This window comes from Silene latifolia, unplaced genomic scaffold (genome assembly GCF_048544455.1).
Source record: "Silene latifolia isolate original U9 population unplaced genomic scaffold, ASM4854445v1 scaffold_132, whole genome shotgun sequence".
In the NCBI taxonomy this organism is placed as follows: domain Eukaryota; kingdom Viridiplantae; phylum Streptophyta; class Magnoliopsida; order Caryophyllales; family Caryophyllaceae; genus Silene; species Silene latifolia.
The window spans coordinates 105,529-117,042 of record NW_027413132.1 but is presented as its reverse complement, the minus strand read 5'-3'; positions in this window follow the sequence as shown (position 1 = coordinate 117,042).

Sequence of the window (11,514 nt, the reverse complement as noted above, 5' to 3'; positions counted from 1 at the left end):
AATATGGGTTTGTGCGGGTCGGGTTTATGCGGGTTTCGGGCCGGGTTCGAGTCAAAACGGGTCTAATTAACGCCATTTTATAAATATTTATTTTCTTTAATTTTAATTATAAACATATAACTATTCTTAACTTTTATAATTTTCTGATTTAATATATAATATTAGTAAGAGTAAGCATTTTATGCGCAATATTAAATACTCCCTCCCATTCAAAATAAACCTCCTTATTTCCTTTTCCGTCTATTCATAATAACCTCCCTATTTCCTTTTTTGGTAAGTGTTTGTGTGGTCCAAATTTAATTGTATGGTGGGGTTGTGTATTTGTGTGGTTCAAATTTAATTATATGGTGGGGTAGTGTGTTTCCTTAATATTTGTGCCAAAATGAAATGGGAGGTTTATTGTGAATGGGAGGGAGTATATCACAACGTTATACAAAATATTTGATCAATCAATTGTTACAAGTACATGACAAGCGATGACTATATTTATATGATAATTATTTGAGTAATTAATCATATGATAAAACTATGCTTTAAGATAAATTTAAGCATATTTTATTCCAAAATTTTTAAATTTCAAATTATATTTATCATTTTATATTAGTTTGATTTTCTTTAAATACAAAATTTTAGTAAATTTACCTATTTACGGGTCGGGTCACGGCTTAAGCAGGTCTTGACCCTAAATGTGTGGGTCATTATCGGGTCGGGTCGCCTTCGGGTTCGTTTGAAAAGAGCGGGTTATTTCCGGGTTATTTTCTGGCGGGTTTCAGTCGGTTTTTCGGGTCGGGTCATCTTTTGACAGCTCTACTTGAGAGCCTTTGAGAGTTTCCGCCAAGTTTTAACTACCACCCTCCACCCGCGAACTCGCTACCACGCTCAATATGCCGACTGAGTCGATCTGACCTGAATTCTTGCAAACCCGACCCGATCCGAACTAACCTATCCTAAATCCAACCCGATTACCCCATTTGCCAAGTCTTACGAAAGAGTTAGTTTCATACTTTTCACTATCGTAGTAGACCTGTCCAAAATAACGGCCTAGTCCGGCCCGACCCGACTCACGGGTCACATTTGATCCGCCAGACCTGCCTCATATCCGGGTTTTAAATTTCAAACCTGGACCGCCATTTTAGGCAAAACAAAATAAAATAGCAAAGCCTACCGGCACGACCCGCCCAAAACTTGCCTAAAACCCACCACGAGCCGGGTACGGGTAATATCCTCCACAGTCCGGCCCGCCTTGTCCAGGCCCGCCTCTTCACGTGCCGGTTAAGGACTCATTAGGATGAGCCTGGTATGGCCTGGCTCGTGGCCAGCTCCATACGGTAGTATAAGATGTGCCCATTTAACTGAAAACTCAATATCAATGATACAAGATATAGACTTTTTATAATTCTCCGTCTGCCCCCCAAAAAAAAGATTATATAATTCTCCAGTAGTTAAATGTATTCGACGACGAGAAATACTATCTACCTTCTTCTCTCACAACCGATTAAATTATCAGTTATATTATTTCATCCACTTGTTTTCTGATCCCACATGATATATACTTAATTAATCAATTATGAAAGGGTAAAAGAAGATAGAAAAGAAGGTTGAAGGGGGAAGGTACATAGCACCCCTAATTCGACGACATATATTTACCGTAAAAAGATGTGAAGATTAGTCTTCTGAATTGGCATGCATGTGCGGCTAATAATATAAGAAGTGGATTCTCCATCCACGGTAATACGGTATAATGAGACGACAACATGATCAAATTTATTTCACAAAATTTCATTGAAGACAACGTGCATTCTCCATCCACGGTAATACGGTATAATGAGACGACAACATGATCAAATTTATTTCACAAAATTTCATTGAAGACAACATGTATCTGTCACTTTGAAGTGACGGATACCATTTTTTCTCACAAATGACCCAAATAAAGGAGAGAGGGAAGCACATGGAGGTGTCCCTACTTTATCCCCATATCCGTTTTATAAGTGACATTACCCGTCACTTGCTCCGACCCGTTTTCAGCAAGACTAACCGTTATTATTTAGCTACCAAAACTATTAATTTGCCTACAATGGGACCTAATAATGTACGTACAACATTTTACAAACATTTCGGCACACTTTTTAAAGAGTAATTGCGAGCCTCCTCGTAGCTGCATTTTCAGATGATTCAGGAATGTGTATGTGCATATGCACCTTACCTTTCTGACCATACACACACACTCTTTTACTTCATTGGATTTCCCTCATTTCAGCATTAATTTTGGATGACTTAATTGCCATCTCATATTCTACCTGCTTCACTTTCGAAAACAATTTAACAATGTCTACTCATGCACCTTGTTTAATAATAGCAAAACATAGATAGTGTAGAGTTGGCATAAAGGGCCGCGGGCCGGTGGGCGGCACGGCCCACAGCACGGCATGGCACGGCCCGACGAGAAAATCGAGGAAGCACGGGCACGGCACGGATGGGCTTTGGACGGGCTCCGACGCGATTTTCATCAAAAATCCGTGCCTAGGCACGGCACGGCCCAGGCACGGTGAAGCCCGGCATGCACCAGGCACGACGGGCTTGGCACGGCCCGGCACGAAGAATGACCCGTTTATTATTATTTATTAAATAAAAAGTACATTAACATTTAACAAAATATATATTTAAGTTATTAATCATCATTTATTAAACTAAAAGTACACTAATATTTAATAAAATATATATTTAAACCATTAATCATCATTTATTAAAAAAAAAGTACTAAAAACATATCAATTATATAACGTTTTTTTTAAATAAAAAAAATATTAAAGCACATGGGCCGACCCACGGACAAGGCACGAAAAGCCCATGGGCCAGGCACGGCCCGAGCACGAAAATGGTCGTGCCTTGAGCGGGCCGCGGCGTAGGTTTGGATCAGTGGGCCTGGCACGACACGGCCCGAGGAGCCCAATAACCGTGCCTGGGCCGGGCCAATTTTTGGGGAAGGCACGTTGGGCCGGCACGCGTGCCGGCCCAGCACGGCCCATTGCCTACTCTAAGATAGTGTTGATGATCTTTAGAAATGATTGGGTGATAAAACCGGTTTATTGTTGGTCTAATTTCTTACTCAATAGCGGAGCAGGATTCCATGGGGTGTGTGTATGTGTAAACGACCAATTTCATAAGGTCAATTTGAAAAAGTTCAAAAATTTAACTAAAAACCCCACTATCAGCACTGTATTCACTCATATACCTCGTTTAATGATAGCAAAAAATGAAGTGTATAAGCTGATTTAATATTACTTTAAAAAAACACAAGACGCTCTCTCTAAAACGCCTTCCCTCTCTCTCTAAAAAAAGAACAAAACAACCCTAATTTTTTTGAGCCGCCGCCTCTCCTTTCCACACATTTCCTCTCCTCCTCCCCCTACCCTATCGCCGGAGATGGGTTCATTCTTTAACCTATTTCATAAGGTCAATTTGAAAAAGTTTAAAAATTTAACTAAAAACTTCACTATCAGCAATGTATTCACTCATACACCTCGTTTAATGATAGCAAAAAATGAAGTGTATAAGTTGAATTAATATTACTTTAAAAAAACACAAGACACTCTCTCTAAAACGCCTTCCCTCTCTCTCTAAAAAAAGAACAAAACAACCCTAATTTTTTTGAGCCGCCGCCTCTCTTTTCCACACATTTCCTCTCCTCCTCCCCCTACCCTATCGCCGGAGATGGGTTCATCCTTTAACATATCTCCGGCGATTGCTCACGTCTCCTCTGAGTTTCGGTCCTCATAGGCTTGATTTCACTCCTCTTTTCTGGCGACAGATCTTGTCCCATCAACATCGTCCGGCAGGTTGCTTTGCTATGAGGTCGTTCCATTCCTCCGATTCCCATGTCCTGTCATCGAAAGCCTCGCATGCAACCCAGGGGTGTTTCCCCTCTCCCCTTTCCCCAGCCCTGGTATGTTCCCTTTTCCTTGAGTTCGACACTCTTGTCGATGAGTATAGCTCATCTTGGTGTTGCTGTTTTTGTATGTGGTAGTGGTTTTGGGACGATTTAGTGTTTCCCCTTCCCCTCGCCCCCTTCCCCCACCGTTTAGTCCCAATCCTTGGTTGTCTAATGTCGGTCTGTGTCGTCCTCTTTGTAACACCCCCATACACCAAGTGCCTTACCAAGACCACCCTAGCACATGGAGATGCTATTATCTCAGTCGCCAGACGTATAGTAATCAAAAGTGACCATTCCAAAACATACTTTAAGTTCAAAATTTAAATGTGCGTACAACTTAAACCAAAACTGGAAATATAATACAACTGTCTCAACCAAATATCCAAACTGAAATAAAAGAATGTCATAAACTGTAGCGGAAGACTAAGACTCATAAAGTGATGACTTCATCCCCAGCAAGATCCCGCGCGTAAACCAAGGCATACCTGCTAATCAACTGCTCATCATCCCCCAAATGGATCACCATAGCTTTCAAAACATTTAAACGGGGTCAGTTACTGAATAATCAAAATAAGCAATACAACAACATCCAATTACACAAGCACATTCCTCCAACTCCAGTTCATCACCAATCACCTGACTACACACTAAAGTGTGTAGCTTAGCCAGAATACCCATGGCAACAGTTATTCCACTCCGCCAGTGGGAACCGCAGCCTTGCCACCTAAGCCCCGCTCAACTCCTAGAGCGAATAACCCATGTCCATTAATGTGCACATCCCCATTGCGACGGAAACCACAAAAGGCGAATCAAGGGCGTGAAGTCATTCCCGAAAATGACTCCACTCAGTCGAGGGTGCACCTCGCTTCCACATACAATTACAACCAAAAGCCACAATACTGATAATCATGCCAATACCAAGAAATACAATTATGACCACAATGATAACCATGTAATTCATCCATTACATTAACTTAAATCAATTATACAGTAGCCGAGTAGGGAAAACCCTACCTGAAATGGAATCACCAACAACAACAGCAGCAGATCAAAAAGCCTCTTCTACGAAATCACCTCCTATAACAATAATGCATACAATTACACCAGAAACCCCCCAAAATACCCAAATTAGGGTTTAACCAATATTAACAAACTAACATAAAAACAACATAGAAATCTTACCCAATTGATGACAGACGCAACGGTATGAAAATCCCCAAAAGTTAAGAACTCTAGCCCTTGATTTTATAGCAAAGAGAAGAGAGAATCAAACGTCGTAAATGTTTTTCTTTGATAAAGCTTTGGGAATGAAAAGTAAAATAAAAAGAACTGACGACTTAAGCTTATAAATACCTCTCCTTTCTTTATTATCAAACCGGACGAAAAACCCGTAAAAAGACAGGCACTCGATCGAGTAACTAACGTACTCGATCGATTACCGCTTACTCGATCGAGTTGCCACTACTCGATCGAGTACACCCTTAGCAGAATGTACTCCAGAATCTGAATACAACTTACTCGATAGAGTACTTAAAGATCAGAATACCTCAGGTATTACACTCTTGGTTTGTTTGGTTGCATGTAAGCCGATGGTCCTCCGAGGGGGGGGGGGGGGTTCGTTTTGGAATTTGGAGTCTTGGGGTCTTTTCGGGTTTTGGTGTTTACTAGGTCTATCTTGCCGTTCGTGGATGGCTTGTCAGTCCATCTCGTTCTATGGTTGGGGTGAGGTCATGGCTATTGAGTTTCTTTTCGGTCTGCTTGAGGCGTGTTGCGTAGGGTGGTTTCGGGGTCTGTGGCAGTATCGTTGGTTGGGTCGGATGCGGTGGATCCATCTTTAACTAATGTTTATTAATTTCCAGCTTATCGTGTTTTTTGTTATTTCAAATAATAAGCTGCTGTTGGTTTGGGGTATCCTGTCCCCTTATCCATGGGTTAAGTAGGACGACTGGTACATTGCATGCGGTCTCTGTTGCGCCTAGATCTCTGCGGTCTCCAGAGATGGTTTTGAAGGGGGATGTTCAAGTGGTTTTCTCCTTTGTTACCCATCTTTTTATTCGCTTCTCTTGGCTACGAGGTCCTGGTCAGCGGGGGATGTGTGTAATACTACGGTTTTCTGTGCTGTTGGGTACTATATCGAGTAAGGCTTACTCTGTCGAGTAAGTGAGTTTTGGTTTCGAAACAGTGTACTGCTGATGGGTACTCAATTGAGTAAGTGGATTACTCGATCAAGTAGGGGGCACTCGATCGAGTAATTGCCATACTCGATCGAGTAAGTCGGTTTTACGGGTTATTTTGCCGGGTTTTGTTAGCCATGCGAGAAAGATATATAAACGCTTCCGTCAGTTTCTTTTTCACTTTTAACTTTTTCTGAAACTTCTCAAGAGTTAAACAAGTTACGTTGCTTTATTTTTTGCATTGCTATCAAGTCCTAAAGGCTAGAGTCGTCGGATCGTTATGTTCTTTATGCCGTTGAGACCGTCGTATTGTGGGTAAGATCCTTGTACAGTTTTTATATCGTTTTATTGATTTTAGTTGAAACCCTAATTGGGTATGTTGGGGGATTTTGGGAGTTTGGTGATTGTTAGTTAGTAATTATATGATTGTGTGTTTATAGGAGGTGGCTTCGTAGAGAAGCAGTTTTGGATAGCTGATTTGTGACGATCTTGGTGATTTGCCTTTCCAGGTAGGGTTTCCCTACTCGGTTACTGTTTACATGGTATTTGATAGTTGATTAGTGATGGTTGTGGTTTTGTGATCTTTATCATATTGGTATTGTGATTGGTAATTGTTGTTGCATAATTGGCTGGATGTGTTTGTCTGTGGTTCGCGAGGCGCGTCCTCGGCTAAGTGGAGTCACTTGCGAGAGTGGCTTCACGCCCTTGATTCGCCCTCTGTGGAATCCGCCACAGGAGGGGATGTGCACATTAAGGAACTTGGGTTTTCGCTCGGAGTTGATGGGCGGGGATTTGGTGGGTACGGTTGCGGCCCCCCACTGGCGGTGTGGAATATCTGTTGCGATGGATATTCTGGAAGGACTACACACTTTAGTGTGTAGTCAGGTGTGTAGATATGTGACGGAGTTGGGTGATTGTGTATATTGTTGTTTTGTTTATCTTGTATTGTGTAATCAGTAACTGACCCCGGTAATTGTTTTAAAAACTGTGGTAATCCATTCGGGGATGGTGAGCAGTTATTGAACAGGTATGAGATGGCTTGTGCATGGGATAGCTGGGAAGGAGTCACCACGTGTCATTAGAGTCTTCCACTGTGTCTTGAACTCTTGGATTTGGAACATTTGTATTTTATTTAACAGTTTTGGGATTTTGGTTATGTAATTTTTTTTTTTTTGATGACGAGGGGGTTGAATTCCCCCCGGGCCCATGCATTCCCGCACCACCACATGAACCATGTAAGCCACCCCCTTCGGGGGCTGCAGTGGTCAAGTGATCATCGACCCAGCTGGTAGTCGAACCCGGGACCTCTCAACTCCTGCATTTCTGCAATCTTAAAGGTTTAACCCAGCTACCACTGAACTAACACCACTTGGTTTGGTTATGTAATCACTTAAACTTATTTATTTAAGTATGTTCTATTATGGTCAATTTGATATATATTGCCTCGGGTAACCGAGATGGTAGCACTTTCATGCATTAGGTGGTCTTGGTAAGGCACCTTGGTGTATGGGGGTGTTACAAAGTGGTATCAGAGCGACGATTTTGAAACCTGTAACTAATGAACCCAATAAATCTAGGGAGTCATAAAACGAACCCGGGTAGGAGTTGTTAGGAGCTAATGCAAAGACTTGGGAGACGTCCTAAAGTCGCGAACTAGCCCTACAACTTTGAACCGGTCACTATGGGGTGTCGTGGGATCGCTATTTGTTTATTTATGTTCTATTGCATATATTGGATGATGTGTTGTATGAATGGTTTGATAAATGATGTGGAGGAATGGAGGATGTGGTGGAGAAAGGTGAGGTAGCTTATATGATAATATGTTGTTGCGAATAATGGAGTTGCATGATGGATGATTTATAATATGGCATTATAGTAACATGTGAATAGGATGTTGCGTTATATATATATATATATATATATATATATATATATATATATATATATATATATATATATATATATATATATATATAGTGTGTAAAGATCAAGTGAGTCCACCTCTTACATTTGAGTCCATGAGTTCTCCTTAGAGCCCTTGGATGAGGGAAAAGGATGGCTGAGATTTACACAAGAAAAAAGGAGATTAAAACTAATTAAACCACTCTCTCACTACATATATATATATATATATATATATAGTGTGTAAAGATCAAGTGAGTCCACCTCTTACATTTGAGTCCATGAGTTCTCCTTAGAGCCCTTGGATGAGGGAAAAGGATGGCTGAGATTTACACAAGAAAAAAGGAGATTAAAGCTAATTAAACCACTCTCTCACTACCCATACTAATTAATTCTAATTAATCACTAATTCAATATATATACATTTTTCTCCCACCTGCTTATCTCTCATCCACACAATTTTCCTCATATTTTATCTCAAAAACCTCTCATCTCTCAAAAACCAAAAAAATTCAAAACCAAAAAATCAAAAAATTTCCCCCCCTTTTCTCTCCAACCCAACCCACCGGCTACCACCACCTCCCACCCCGCTGCCACTGTTTCCCTTCCCGCCGCCAATAACCTACAAATAACTTCCTCTCCTTCCCTTGCCTCACCGCCACCAGCCACCACACTCATCCAGCCCCCCTACGGCTACCTCCCTTCACCACAGCAACCGACACCACATCCCCTCACCAAAGACCACAACCACCACTCATCACCTCCCCTCGCCACCACAACCGAAACCACCACACTGACCGACCACAACGACAGCCCCACAACCACCACCATTGTCGATCTCATCCCCGCGCCCCCGACCACCTTCCTTTCTCTCCGCCACCAACTAAGATCTGCACCTCCCACCACGCCAAACACCCACGTTTTTTTAACCACCGCCAACAACCTCCTCCAATTCCGCCACCACCACCAACAACAAACATCAAACACAAAATCAAAAATCAAAAATAAACCATGGCCTTTCATACTCCGTAGCATTTGTGCGTCTTTGACCCGAGGAGTAGATCCGAGTAACACAATCATTAATACACTTTGGAGTCTTTGACCTTTAGCATTAATACTCCGTAGCATTTTTCCTTTTTTTTTTTTTTTTTTTTTTTTTTGTCTTTTTTGTATGTATTAATATTTGCCAACTCAAGCTCACACCTTTCGTTTTTTTTTTCAGTGGTTATTTTTTTTTATTTTTCTCCTTAGTGTTTGCTTCTTATTATTTTTAAAATTTTAGATCTAGGTTTTTGAAATAGATCGAAAAAAAAGATCTCAAATAAGTTGTTTAATTTTGTGAGATCTTTTAATTTTAATCTTAGATATATTTAAAATGTCGTCTTCTCATTTTTCTTCAATTATTGTTATATTAGATCGTTTTATTTTAGTCTTAGATCCAATAAATAGATCTAAGGTTATTTGTTGATTTTCATCTTAGATGTGCATTTTTTCTCCTAGAATTACTCTTTTTTCTGCTAGAATTACTCTTTTTTTGGTTGAAATTACACTTTTTTTCTACTAGAAATACAATTACACTTTTTTTTTTTTGCTATAATTACACTTTTTGGCTAGAATTACACTTTTTCCTGCTAGAATAACACTTTTTTCGACTAAAATTACACTTTTTCTGCTAAAATTACACTTTTTGTTGTTGTTAGAATTACACCTTTTTATGTTAAAATCACACTTTCCTCCATTAAAATTACAATTTTTTCTGTGAAAATTATACTTTTTTTTGCTAGAATAACATTTTTTTCGGCTAAAATTACACTTTTAGTTGTTAGAATTACACTTTTTTCTGTGAAAATTATACTTTTTTTTGCTAGAATAACACTTTTTTCGGCTAAAATTACACTTTTAGTTGTTAGAATTACACTTTTTTCTGTTAAAATTACAATTTTTTTTGTTAGAATAACACATTTTTCGGCTAAAATTACACTTTTTGTTGTTAGAATTACACTTTTTTCTGTTAAAATTATACTTTTTTTTGCTAGAATTACACTTTTTTCTGCTAAAATTACACTTTTTGTTGTTAGAATTACACTTTTTGTTGTTAAAATTACACTATTTTCTGTTAGAATTACACTTAGCTCTATTGGACTAATGTTATACTCTCAATGGACTTGGTCATATACTCATATTCTCATTGGACTAATGTTACATTCTCAATGGACTAAAATTACATTCTCGATTACCGAAATTATACTTTTCTGGACTAAAATTACACTTTTCTCGACTAAAATTACATTCTCCTTGACTAAAAATAACAATCTCATTGACCAAATTAAACTTACCTGGACTAAAATAACACTTTTTGTCATTAACATAACACTCGTAAAATGCTAAATTACAATAACTTGTGATAAAATGACAAAAATTCAAAATATTATTCGTTAAAATCACTCGGAAAAGATTGAAGTTAAACTTGTAAAACGCTAAATTCTCGAAAATATTTCTTAAAATTACACTTTTTACCGTTAGAATTACACTCGTAAAATCCTAAAATGTCGAAAACTTGTCTCGAAAAAAAAAACGAAAAAAACGAAACAGTCGAAAACTTGTCTCGAAAAAAAAAAATACGAAAAAAACCGAAATAGGAAAAATGTTAACAAAATTTGATTCCATTTTTGAAATAATGGTCAAAAATAAAATATTTGTCGTTTTGGGTCGGTTTTGAAAATATTTGTCAAAATGGTGTCCACGTAGGCTCGAGATTTCTAGACCTGAAACACGCCACTACTAATGGCGTGTTTTGTGAAGGAAACACGCCATTAGTAGTGGCGTGTCTTTACAACAATTTTTTTCCTCAACTGACTAAACTTAAAAAAAAAAAAAAAAAAAAAAAAAAAAAAAAAATTACATAAGACACGCCATTAGGGGTGGCGTGTTTTCCCTCCGAAACCCGCCATTCCCAATGGCGTGTTTGTTTTAGTCCATTTTTTAATGAAGTTTCTTTCCGTACTCATTATAAACACGCCATTGGTAGTGGCGTGTTTTAGGTCCAGAAATCCCGAGCCTACGTGAACACCATTTTGACAAATATTTTCAAAACCGACCCAAAACGACAAATATTTTATTTTTGACCATTATTTCAAAAATGGATTCACAAAATTTTCATAAACTTTGAAGTATAAGACAAAATATGGTGTTAATTGTGTATGATAATGAATTAGTGAATGTATTATTAAAACTAGAGAGAGAAGTGAATTAATTAGTGTTAAGTGTGTTTTTTGCTTTCAATCTCAACCTTCCACCATGCATGATCCAAGGGTTGTGGGAGGGACTTATGGACTCAAAAAAAAAAAAAAAAAAAGGACTTAGAAGAACTTTGCTCTCTCTCTCTCTCTCTCTCTCTCTCTATATATATATATATATATATATATATATATATATATATATATATATATATATATATATATATATATATATATATATATATATATATAGGTGGGATCCGGTGAG